We start from the raw sequence: 14,685 nt of genomic DNA, 5'->3' as shown, positions 1-14,685 counted from the left end.
CATTATTTGAAATGAATCCGACCTAGTCAGTCTCGCATTCTTTAAAATTCCAAACACCCGCGCAGTTTCTAATCGTGGGACCTACGCAAGCGGGAAAAAGTTGCCTTCTAAGTAATTTATTGGAAAATCATCAGCTCATGTTTGACCCGCCGCATAAAAAGGTTATTTGTTGCTACGCGGCCTGGCAACCAAACTACGAAAAATTGAACCAAGTGATTCCAGGAATTCAATTTATTCAACGATTACCACCATCCGATTCGGACTTTTGGAAAAATCATCGCAATTCCTATCTGATACTAGATGATTTAGCTAGTCAATTATTTAAGCAAGCTCATATTGCCGATTTAGTATGCGTGACCTCGCATCATTTAGGGTATACGGTCATTATTATTACTCAACAACTGTTTCCCAAGGGTAGCCAGTCGCGAATAATTTCCCAAAATTCTTCCTATTTTATAATAATGAAAAATCCTCGAGATTTCGCCTCAATGAGATATCTAGCCCAACAGATTTGTCCCGATAATCCAAAGCGTAATACGGACGCGTACAGACTAGCCACTAGAGAACCCTATAGCTATTTGTTAATTGATTTAAAAGAAGAAACTCCGGAAAACTTACGATTAAGATCTCGAGTTCTACCTCACGAATCGCCTATGTATATCTATGTCGATTAAATTTAATTGTCATTTGAATAATGGCACCGCGCGTTAAACGTCGATCAGGAAAACGCTCCCGCCTCGTAGTAGCGCGTCCCTCGGCAAAGTTTGCCAAATTTATCCCTTATTTACAGAGTTTGCGTCGAACTAGCTGTAAACAACGGCGTACGCTCTTGAACAATAGTAGCGCGCCTCAATTAAAGAGTATTCAGACAATTTGCAAGAATATAAAGGGCGGGGGCATTTTTTTGAGTAAAGACCGTAAAAAACGGCTAGCAAAGTACAAAAAAATTATTAGACAACTCGGATCGAGTACCTTGTCGCAGAATAGCAAAAAAACGTTGCTGTTGCAGCAATCAGGTGGCTTTCTCACAGCGTTGCTTGGCGCAATATTGCCCTCAATTGTCCAAGCCATAGAGGCTAAACTATGAAACAAATGGTACTTGTCCCCGCTAGTGCCGTCACTTCGGCAGCGGCGCAAGAACATTCGGCCTTGGACCGAGAGATTGAGGATATTTTAAAATCGCCATTGAATGCCTACGATAAATTATATAAATATTTAGACGCCTTTAATAAATATCTAAGTATCGAGAAAAAAATTCCCTTACCTAAATTTGAAGTCGTGACACCATCAATGGCGACTGCCACCTCGCCGAATCCACCATTAGCGAGTACACCCGTACCGTCGGCTCGAAAAAAACAATTTTCATGGCCGAGCTATGCTACGTCATCTTTCCCCTCAAACACATCGGATAGCTCGTTTACCACGCCGCCGCGTTATAAAACCAAGCCTCGCTGGAAAGTTTTTAAAAGCGAATCGGCACTTGGGACTCCCACACCGGAACAATTTTACCAACAATTTGGGCCTCACTACGTTGGCGATATGGTGAGAGAGCAAGCCGAAGTTTTAGCCAATCGTTTGCAAAAGACATTTTTTACACCGAAAAGAGAGATAGAAGAGGGGGCTGTCGGATATGCAAATCCCGAAAATGATGGTTTTGATTAGGAAATCGTCGATGAACAAGAGAATATAGCGGAGGATCCCGCAGAGAATTTAACAGACCTAAAAAACCTGTTTGATAGCGTCTCCGCCAAACAGAAGAAAAAAACAGAAAAAACCTCGGAAGAAAAAAAATTAACTTCAGAACCTAGGCCCGCTGGTGCCATCTGGCGAGATTAGACAGATGCACCATAAATGGCGTGATATTAAATAATAAAATGTAATATTAAGACAAATTAAAAAATTGTTTTTATTGCGAACAATATCTGTGTACATGTTTTTTTAAATGTAAACATAAATATAATAAAGCGACATAATCGTTAAGTTTAAGATTGTTATCATAGATGGCGTCTAATATCGTCTTTCTAGACACACCTTCACAACGAAGAGTTAGAAACATGGCGGAATGCAGACAACACTATTGAAAAATGGATGTTGAATTTGATTTTTATTGTAAACAATTCGTTTCCCGTAGCGTTTTAAGTTAACCTTATAGTATCGTGGTGAATAATAACATATTTAATGTAAATGAAGATCGTATATGCCAGATTTAAGAAATTCAACTTTCAAGGCTAAAATGAACAATGTAATAATTGAAATCATTTTCGAGATGTTTCTCAGGTTTCGTTTCATTTATGACTATTTATAAAGGACGTTCCTGGTATACGCTAGATGGTTTCTGACGGTGTTTTATACGGCTAATAACATATTTAATGTAAATGAAGATCGTATGTGCCAGATTTAAGAAATTCCACTTTCAAGGCTAAAATGAACAATGTAATAATTGAAATCATTTTCGAGATGTTTCTCAGGTTTCGTTTCATTTATGACTATTTATAAAGGACGTTCCTCGTATACGCTAGATGGTTTCTGATAGTGTTTTATACGGCTAATAACATATTTAAACTAAATAAAGATCGTATGTGCCAGAATTAAGATATTCAACTTTCAAGGCTAAAATGAACAGTGTAATAATTTAAATCATTTTCGAGATTCTACTCAGGTTTCCTTTCATTTATGACAAATTTATATGGACGTTCCCGGTATACGCTAGATGGTTTCTGATAGTGTTTCATACGGCTTATAACATATTTAAACTAAATGAAGATCGTATGTGCCAGATTTAAGATATTCAACTTTCAAAGCTAAAAAGAACAATGTAATAATTGAAATCATTTTCGAGATGTTTCTCAGGTTTCGTTTCAATTATGACTATTTATAAAGGACGTTCCTGGTATACGCTAGATGGTTTCTGATAGTGTTTTATACAGCTTATAACATATTTAAACTAAATGAAGATCGTATGTGCCAGAATTAAGATATTCAACTTTCAAGGCTAAAATGAACAGTGTAGTAATTGAAATCATTTTCGAGATATGTCTCAGGTTTCATTTCATTTATGACTAATTATAAAGGACGTTCCCGGTATACGCTAGATGGTTTCTGATAGTGCTTTATGCGGCTAATAACATATTTAATGTAAATGAAGATCGTATGTGCCAGATTTAAGAAATTCAACTTTCAAGGCTAAAATGAACAATGTAATAATTGAAATCATTTTCGAGATATGTCTCAGGTTTCATTTCATTTATGACTAATTATAAAGGACGTTCCCGGTATACGCTAGATGGTTTCTGATAGTGCTTTATGCGGCTAATAACATATTTAATGTAAATGAAGATCGTATGTGCCAGATTTAAGAAATTCAACTTTCAAGGCTAAAATGAACAATGTGATAATTGAAATCATTTTCGAGATGTTTCTCAGGTTTCGTTTCATTTATGACTATTTATAAAGGACGTTCCTCGTATACGCTAGATGGTTTCTGATAGTGTTTTATACGGCTAATAACATATTTAAACTAAATGAAGATCGTATGTGCCAGAATTAAGATATTCAACTTCCAAGGCTAAAATGAACAGTGTAATAATTTAAGTCATTTTCGAGATTCTACTCAGGTTTCCTTTCATTTAAGACAAATTTATATGGACGTTCCTCGTATACGCTAGATGGTTTCTGATAGTGTTTCATACGGCTTATAACATATTTAAACTAAATGAAGATCGTATGTGCCAGATTTAAGATATTCAACTTTCAAGGCTAAAATGAACAGTGTAATAATTTAAATCATTTTCGAGATTCTACTCAGGTTTCCTTTCATTTATGACAAATTCATATGGACGTTCCTCGTATACGCTAGATGGTTTCTGATAGTGTTTCATATGGCTTATAACATATTTAAACTAAATGAAGATCGTATGTGCCAGATTTAAGATATTCGACTTTCAAAGCTAAAATGAACATTGTAATAATTGAAATCATTTTCGAGATGTTTCTCAGGTTTCGTTTCATTTATGACTATTTATAAAGGACGTTCCTCGTATACGCTAGATGGTTTCTGATAGTGTTTTATACGGCTAATAACATATTTAAACTAAATGAAGATCGTATGTGCCAGAATTAAGATATTCAACTTTCAAGGCTAAAATGAACAGTGTAATAATTTAAATCATTTTCGAGATGTTTCTCAGGTTTCGTTTCATTTATGACTATTTATCAAGGACGTTCCTCGTATACGCTAGATGGTTTCTGATAGTGTTTTATACGGCTAATAACATATTTAAACTAAATAAAGATCGTATGTGCCAGAATTAAGATATTCAACTTTCAAGGCTAAAATGAACAGTGTAATAATTTAAATCATTTTCGAGATTCTACTCAGGTTTCCTTTCATTTATGACAAATTTATATGGACGTTCCCGGTATACGCTTGATGGTTTCTGACGGTGTTTTATACGGCTAATAACATATTTAATGTAAATGAAGATCGTATGTGCCAGAATTAAGATATTCAACTTTCAAGGCTAAAATGAACAGTGTAGTAATTGAAATCATTTTCGAGATCTGTCTCAGGTTTCATTTCATTTATGACTAATTAAAGGACGTTCCCGGTATACGCTAGATGGTTTCTGATAGTGTTTTATGCGGCTAATAACATATTTAAACTAAATGAAGATCGTTTGTGCCAGAATTAAGATATTCAACTTTCAAGGCTAAAATGAACAATGTAATAATTGAAATCATTTTCGAGATGTTTCTCAGGTTTCCTTTAATTTTTGACAAATTCATATGGACGTTCCCGGTATACGCTAGATGGTTTCTGATAGTTTTTCATATGGCTTATAACATATTTAAACTAAATGAAGATCGTATGTGCCAGATTTAAGAAATTCAACTTTCAAGGCTAAAATGAACAATGTAATAATTGAAATCATTTTCGAGATGTTTCTCAGGTTTCGTTTCATTTATGACAATTTATAAAGGACGTTCCTGGTATACGCTAGATGGTTTCTGACAGTGTTTTATACGGCTAATAACATATTTAAACTAAATGAAGATCGTTTGTGCCAGAATTAAGATATTCAACTTTCAAGGCTAAAATGAACAGTGTAATAATTTAAATAATTTTCGAGATTCTACTCAGGTTTCCTTTCATTTATGACAAATTCATATGGACGTTCCTCGTATACGCTAGATGGTTTCTGATAGTGTTTCATATGGCTTATAACATATTTAAACTAAATGAAGATCGTATGTGCCAGATTTAAGATATTCGACTTTCAAAGCTAAAATGAACATTGTAATAATTGAAATCATTTTCGAGATGTTTCTCAGGTTTCGTTTCATTTATGACTATTTATAAAGGACGTTCCTCGTATACGCTAGATGGTTTCTGATAGTGTTTTATACGGCTAATAACATATTTAAACTAAATGAAGATCGTATGTGCCAGAATTAAGATATTCAACTTTCAAGGCTAAAATGAACAGTGTAATAATTTAAATCATTTTCGAGATGTTTCTCAGGTTTCGTTTCATTTATGACTATTTATCAAGGACGTTCCTCGTATACGCTAGATGGTTTCTGATAGTGTTTTATACGGCTAATAACATATTTAAACTAAATAAAGATCGTATGTGCCAGAATTAAGATATTCAACTTTCAAGGCTAAAATGAACAGTGTAATAATTTAAATCATTTTCGAGATTCTACTCAGGTTTCCTTTCATTTATGACAAATTTATATGGACGTTCCCGGTATACGCTTGATGGTTTCTGACGGTGTTTTATACGGCTAATAACATATTTAATGTAAATGAAGATCGTATGTGCCAGAATTAAGATATTCAACTTTCAAGGCTAAAATGAACAGTGTAGTAATTGAAATCATTTTCGAGATCTGTCTCAGGTTTCATTTCATTTATGACTAATTAAAGGACGTTCCCGGTATACGCTAGATGGTTTCTGATAGTGTTTTATGCGGCTAATAACATATTTAAACTAAATGAAGATCGTTTGTGCCAGAATTAAGATATTCAACTTTCAAGGCTAAAATGAACAATGTAATAATTGAAATCATTTTCGAGATGTTTCTCAGGTTTCCTTTCATTTTTGACAAATTCATATGGACGTTCCCGGTATAAGCTAGATGGTTTCTGATAGTTTTTCATATGGCTTATAACATATTTAAACTAAATGAAGATCGTATGTGCCAGATTTAAGAAATTCAACTTTCAAGGCTAAAATGAACAATGTAATAATTGAAATCATTTTCGAGATGTTTCTCAGGTTTCGTTTCATTTATGACAATTTATAAAGGACGTTCCTGGTATACGCTAGATGGTTTCTGACAGTGTTTTATACGGCTAATAACATATTTAAACTAAATGAAGATCGTTTGTGCCAAAATTAAGATATTCAACTTTCAAGGCTAAAATGAACAGTGTAATAATTTAAATCATTTTCGAGATTCTACTCAGGTTTCCTTTCATTTATGACAAATTCATATGGACGTTCCTCGTATACGCTAGATGGTTTCTGATAGTGTTTCATATGGCTTATAACATATTTAAACTAAATGAAGATCGTATGTGCCAGATTTAAGATATTCGACTTTCAAAGCTAAAATGAACAGTGTAGTAATTGAAATCATTTTCGAGATCTGTCTCAGGTTTCATTTCATTTATGACTAATTAAAGGACGTTCCCGGTATACGCTAGATGGTTTCTGATAGTGTTTTATGCGGCTAATAACATATTTATACTAAATGAAGATCGTTTGTGCCAGAATTAAGATATTCAACTTTCAAGGCTAAAATGAACAATGTAATAATTGAAATCATTTTCGAGATGTTTCTCAGGTTTCCTTTCATTTATGACAAATTCATATGGACGTTCCCGGTATACGCTAGATGGTTTCTGATAGTTTTTCATATGGCTTATAACATATTTAAACTAAATGAAGATCGTATGTGCCAGATTTAAGAAATTCAACTTTCAAGGCTAAAATGAACATTGTAATAATTGAAATCATTTTCGAGATGTTTCTCAGGTTTCGTTTCATTTATGACTATTTATAAAGGACGTTCCTCGTATACGCTAGATGGTTTCTGATAGTGTTTTATACGGCTAATAACATATTTAAACTAAATGAAGATCGTATGTGCCAGAATTAAGATATTCAACTTTCAAGGCTAAAATGAACAGTGTAATAATTTAAATCATTTTCGAGATGTTTCTCAGGTTTCGTTTCATTTATGACTATTTATCAAGGACGTTCCTCGTATACGCTAGATGGTTTCTGATAGTGTTTTATACGGCTAATAACATATTTAAACTAAATAAAGATCGTATGTGCCAGAATTAAGATATTCAACTTTCAAGGCTAAAATGAACAGTGTAATAATTTAAATCATTTTCGAGATTCTACTCAGGTTTCCTTTCATTTATGACAAATTTATATGGACGTTCCCGGTATACGCTTGATGGTTTCTGACGGTGTTTTATACGGCTAATAACATATTTAATGTAAATGAAGATCGTATGTGCCAGAATTAAGATATTCAACTTTCAAGGCTAAAATGAACAGTGTAGTAATTGAAATCATTTTCGAGATCTGTCTCAGGTTTCATTTCATTTATGACTAATTAAAGGACGTTCCCGGTATACGCTAGATGGTTTCTGATAGTGTTTTATGCGGCTAATAACATATTTATACTAAATGAAGATCGTTTGTGCCAGAATTAAGATATTCAACTTTCAAGGCTAAAATGAACAATGTAATAATTGAAATCATTTTCGAGATGTTTCTCAGGTTTCCTTTCATTTATGACAAATTCATATGGACGTTCCCGGTATACGCTAGATGGTTTCTGATAGTTTTTCATATGGCTTATAACATATTTAAACTAAATTAAGATCGTATGTGCCAGATTTAAGAAATTCAACTTTCAAGGCTAAAATGAACAATGTAATAATTGAAATCATTTTCGAGATGTTTCTCAGGTTTCGTTTCATTTATGACAATTTATAAAGGACGTTCCTGGTATACGCTAGATGGTTTCTGACAGTGTTTTATACGGCTAATAACATATTTAAACTAAATGAAGATCGTTTGTGCCAGAATTAAGATATTCAACTTTCAAGGCTAAAATGAACAGTGTAATAATTTAAATCATTTTCGAGATTCTACTCAGGTTTCCTTTCATTTATGACAAATTCATATGGACGTTCCTCGTATACGCTAGATGGTTTCTGATAGTGTTTCATATGGCTTATAACATATTTAAACTAAATGAAGATCGTATGTTCCAGATTTAAGATATTCGACTTTCAAAGCTAAAATGAACATTGTAATAATTGAAATCATTTTCGAGATGTTTCTCAGGTTTCGTTTCATTTATGACTATTTATAAAGGACGTTCCTCGTATACGCTAGATGGTTTCTGATAGTGTTTTATACGGCTAATAACATATTTAAACTAAATGAAGATCGTATGTGCCAGAATTAAGATATTCAACTTTCAAGGCTAAAATGAACAGTGTAATAATTTAAATCATTTTCGAGATTCTACTCAGGTTTCCTTTCATTTATGACAAATTCATATGGACGTTCCTCGTATACGCTAGATGGTTTCTGATAGTGTTTTATACGGCTAATAACATATTTAAACTAAATGAAGATCGTATGTGCCAGAATTAAGATATTCAACTTTCAAGGCTAAAATGAACAGTGTAATAATTTAAATCATTTTCGAGATGTTTCTCAGGTTTCGTTTCATTTATGACTATTTATCAAGGACGTTCCTCGTATACGCTAGATGGTTTCTGATAGTGTTTTATACGGCTAATAACATATTTAAACTAAATAAAGATCGTATGTGCCAGAATTAAGATATTCAACTTTCAAGGCTAAAATGAACAGTGTAATAATTTAAATCATTTTCGAGATTCTACTCAGGTTTCCTTTCATTTATGACAAATTTATATGGACGTTCCCGGTATACGCTTGATGGTTTCTGACGGTGTTTTATACGGCTAATAACATATTTAATGTAAATGAAGATCGTATGTGCCAGAATTAAGATATTCAACTTTCAAGGCTAAAATGAACAGTGTAGTAATTGAAATCATTTTCGAGATCTGTCTCAGGTTTCATTTCATTTATGACTAATTAAAGGACGTTCCCGGTATACGCTAGATGGTTTCTGATAGTGTTTTATGCGGCTAATAACATATTTATACTAAATGAAGATCGTTTGTGCCAGAATTAAGATATTCAACTTTCAAGGCTAAAATGAACAATGTAATAATTGAAATCATTTTCGAGATGTTTCTCAGGTTTCCTTTCATTTATGACAAATTCATATGGACGTTCCCGGTATACGCTAGATGGGTTCTGATAGTTTTTCATATGGCTTATAACATATTTAAACTAAATGAAGATCGTATGTGCCAGATTTAAGAAATTCAACTTTCAAGGCTAAAATGAACAATGTAATAATTGAAATCATTTTCGAGATGTTTCTCAGGTTTCGTTTCATTTATGACAATTTATAAAGGACGTTCCTGGTATACGCTAGATGGTTTCTGACAGTGTTTTATACGGCTAATAACATATTTAAACTAAATGAAGATCGTTTGTGCCAGAATTAAGATATTCAACTTTCAAGGCTAAAATGAACAGTGTAATAATTTAAATCATTTTCGAGATTCTACTCAGGTTTCCTTTCATTTATGACAAATTCATATGGACGTTCCTCGTATACGCTAGATGGTTTCTGATAGTGTTTCATATGGCTTATAACATATTTAAACTAAATGAAGATCGTATGTTCCAGATTTAAGATATTCGACTTTCAAAGCTAAAATGAACATTGTAATAATTGAAATCATTTTCGAGATGTTTCTCAGGTTTCGTTTCATTTATGACTATTTATAAAGGACGTTCCTCGTATACGCTAGATGGTTTCTGATAGTGTTTTATACGGCTAATAACATATTTAAACTAAATGAAGATCGTATGTGCCAGAATTAAGATATTCAACTTTCAAGGCTAAAATGAACAGTGTAATAATTTAAATCATTTTCGAGATTCTACTCAGGTTTCCTTTCATTTATGACAAATTCATATGGACGTTCCTCGTATACGCTAGATGGTTTCTGATAGTGTTTTATACGGCTAATAACATATTTAAACTAAATGAAGATCGTATGTGCCAGAATTAAGATATTCAACTTTCAAGGCTAAAATGAACAGTGTAATAATTTAAATCATTTTCGAGATGTTTCTCAGGTTTCGTTTCATTTATGACTATTTATCAAGGACGTTCCTCGTATACGCTAGATGGTTTCTGATAGTGTTTTATACGGCTAATAACATATTTAAACTAAATAAAGATCGTATGTGCCAGAATTAAGATATTCAACTTTCAAGGCTAAAATGAACAGTGTAATAATTTAAATCATTTTCGAGATTCTACTCAGGTTTCCTTTCATTTATGACAAATTTATATGGACGTTCCCGGTATACGCTTGATGGTTTCTGACGGTGTTTTATACGGCTAATAACATATTTAATGTAAATGAAGATCGTATGTGCCAGAATTAAGATATTCAATTTTCAAGGCTAAAATGAACAGTGTAGTAATTGAAATCATTTTCGAGATCTGTCTCAGGTTTCATTTCATTTATGACTAATTAAAGGACGTTCCCGGTATACGCTAGATGGTTTCTGATAGTGTTTTATGCGGCTAATAACATATTTATACTAAATGAAGATCGTTTGTGCCAGAATTAAGATATTCAACTTTCAAGGCTAAAATGAACAATGTAATAATTGAAATCATTTTCGAGATGTTTCTCAGGTTTCCTTTCATTTATGACAAATTCATATGGACGTTCCCGGTATACGCTAGATGGTTTCTGATAGTTTTTCATATGGCTTATAACATATTTAAACTAAATGAAGATCGTATGTGCCAGATTTAAGAAATTCAACTTTCAAGGCTAAAATGAACAATGTAATAATTGAAATCATTTTCGAGATGTTTCTCAGGTTTCGTTTCATTTATGACAATTTATAAAGGACGTTCCTGGTATACGCTAGATGGTTTCTGACAGTGTTTTATACGGCTAATAACATATTTAAACTAAATGAAGATCGTTTGTGCCAGAATTAAGATATTCAACTTTCAAGGCTAAAATGAACAGTGTAATAATTTAAATCATTTTCGAGATTCTACTCAGGTTTCCTTTCATTTATGACAAATTCATATGGACGTTCCTCGTATACGCTAGATGGTTTCTGATAGTGTTTCATATGGCTTATAACATATTTAAACTAAATGAAGATCGTATGTTCCAGATTTAAGATATTCGACTTTCAAAGCTAAAATGAACATTGTAATAATTGAAATCATTTTCGAGATGTTTCTCAGGTTTCGTTTCATTTATGACTATTTATAAAGGACGTTCCTCGTATACGCTAGATGGTTTCTGATAGTGTTTTATACGGCTAATAACATATTTAAACTAAATGAAGATCGTATGTGCCAGAATTAAGATATTCAACTTTCAAGGCTAAAATGAACAGTGTAATAATTTAAATCATTTTCGAGATTCTACTCAGGTTTCCTTTCATTTATGACAAATTCATATGGACGTTCCTCGTATACGCTAGATGGTTTCTGATAGTGTTTCATATGGCTTATAACATATTTAAACTAAATGAAGATCGTATGTGCCAGATTTAAGATATTCGACTTTCAAAGCTAAAATGAACATTGTAATAATTGAAATCATTTTCGAGATGTTTCTCAGGTTTCGTTTCATTTATGACTATTTATAAAGGACGTTCCTCGTATACGCTAGATGGTTTCTGATAGTGTTTTATACGGCTAATAACATATTTAAACTAAATGAAGATCGTATGTGCCAGAATTAAGATATTCAACTTTCAAGGCTAAAATGAACAGTGTAATAATTTAAATCATTTTCGAGATGTTTCTCAGGTTTCGTTTCATTTATGACTATTTATCAAGGACGTTCCTCGTATACGCTAGATGGTTTCTGATATTGTTTTATACGGCTAATAACATATTTAAACTAAATAAAGATCGTATGTGCCAGAATTAAGATATTCAACTTTCAAGGCTAAAATGAACAGTGTAATAATTTAAATCATTTTCGAGATTCTACTCAGGTTTCGTTTCATTTATGACTATTTATCAAGGACGTTCCTCGTATACGCTAGATGGTTTCTGATAGTGTTTTATACGGCTAATAACATATTTAAACTAAATAAAGATCGTTTGTGCCAGAATTAAGATATTCAACTTTCAAGGCTAAAATGAACAATGTAATAATTGAAATCATTTTCGAGATGTTTCTCAGGTTTCCTTTCATTTATGACAAATTCATATGGACGTTCCCGGTATACGCTAGATGGTTTCTGATAGTTTTTCATATGGCTTATAACATATTTAAACTAAATGAAGATCGTATGTGCCAGATTTAAGAAATTCAACTTTCAAGGCTAAAATGAACAATGTAATAATTGAAATCATTTTCGAGATGTTTCTCAGGTTTCGTTTCATTTATGACAATTTATAAAGGACGTTCCTGGTATACGCTAGATGGTTTCTGACAGTGTTTTATACGGCTAATAACATATTTAAACTAAATGAAGATCGTTTGTGCCAGAATTAAGATATTCAACTTTCAAGGCTAAAATGAACAGTGTAATAATTTAAATCATTTTCGAGATTCTACTCAGGTTTCCTTTCATTTATGACAAATTCCTATGGACGTTCCTCGTATACGCTAGATGGTTTCTGATAGTGTTTCATATGGCTTATAACATATTTAAACTAAATGAAGATCGTATGTTCCAGATTTAAGATATTCGACTTTCAAAGCTAAAATGAACATTGTAATAATTGAAATCATTTTCGAGATGTTTCTCAGGTTTCGTTTCATTTATGACTATTTATAAAGGACGTTCCTCGTATACGCTAGATGGTTTCTGATAGTGTTTTATACGGCTAATAACATGTTTAAACTAAATGAAGATCGTTTGTGCCAGAATTAAGATATTCAACTTTCAAGGCTAAAATGAACAATGTAATAATTGAAATCATTTTCGAGATGTTTCTCAGGTTTCCTTTCATTTATGACAAATTCATATGGACGTTCCCGGTATACGCTAGATGGTTTCTGATAGTTTTTCATATGGCTTATAACATATTTAAACTAAATGAAGATCGTATGTGCCAGATTTAAGAAATTCAACTTTCAAGGCTAAAATGAACAATGTAATAATTGAAATCATTTTCGAGATGTTTCTCAGGTTTCGTTTCATTTATGACAATTTATAAAGGACGTTCCTGGTATACGCTAGATGGTTTCTGACAGTGTTTTATACGGCTAATAACATATTTAAACTAAATGAAGATCGTTTGTGCCAGAATTAAGATATTCAACTTTCAAGGCTAAAATGAACAGTGTAATAATTTAAATCATTTTCGAGATTCTACTCAGGTTTCCTTTCATTTATGACAAATTCATATGGACGTTCCTCGTATACGCTAGATGGTTTCTGATAGTGTTTCATATGGCTTATAACATATTTAAACTAAATGAAGATCGTATGTTCCAGATTTAAGATATTCGACTTTCAAAGCTAAAATGAACATTGTAATAATTGAAATCATTTTCGAGATGTTTCTCAGGTTTCGTTTCATTTATGACTATTTATAAAGGACGTTCCTCGTAAACGCTAGATGGTTTCTGATAGTGTTTTATACGGCTAATAACATATTTAAACTAAATGAAGATCGTTTGTGCCAGAATTAAGATATTCAACTTTCAAGGCTAAAATGAACAATGTAATAATTGAAATCATTTTCGAGATGTTTCTCAGGTTTCCTTTCATTTATGACAAATTCATATGGACGTTCCCGGTATACGCTAGATGGTTTCTGATAGTTTTTCATATGGCTTATAACATATTTAAACTAAATGAAGATCGTATGTGCCAGAATTAAGATATTCAACTTTCAAGGCTAAAATGAACAGTGTAATAATTTAAATCATTTTCGAGATGTTTCTCAGGTTTCGTTTCATTTATGACTATTTATAAAGGACGTTCCTCGTATACGCTAGATGGTTTCTGATAGTGTTTTATACGGCTAATAACATATTTAAACTAAATGAAGATCGTATGTGCCAGAATTAAGATATTCAACTTTCAAGGCTAAAATGAACAGTGTAATAATTTAAATCATTTTCGAGATTCTACTCAGGTTTCCTTTCATTTATGACAAATTCATATGGACGTTCCTCGTATACGCTAGATGGTTTCTGATAGTGTTTCATATGGCTTATAACATATTTAAACTAAATGAAGATCGTATGTGCCAGATTTAAGATATTCGACTTTCAAAGCTAAAATGAACATTGTAATAATTGAAATCATTTTCGAGATGTTTCTCAGGTTTCGTTTCATTTATGACTATTTATAAAGGACGTTCCTCGTATACGCTAGATGGTTTCTGATAGTGTTTTATACGGCTAATAACATATTTAAACTAAATGAAGATCGTATGTGCCAGAATTAAGATATTCAACTTTCAAGGCTAAAATGAACAGTGTAATAATTTAAATCATTTTCGAGATGTTTCTCAGGTTTC

This window comes from Phalangium opilio, unplaced genomic scaffold, assembly GCF_054372755.1.
Source record: "Phalangium opilio isolate 3A_F unplaced genomic scaffold, DU_Popi_V2 ptg000101l_1, whole genome shotgun sequence".
Lineage (NCBI taxonomy): Eukaryota > Metazoa > Arthropoda > Arachnida > Opiliones > Phalangiidae > Phalangium > Phalangium opilio.
The sequence above is the reverse complement of the archived record's forward strand: the minus strand, read 5'-3'. Positions refer to the sequence as shown.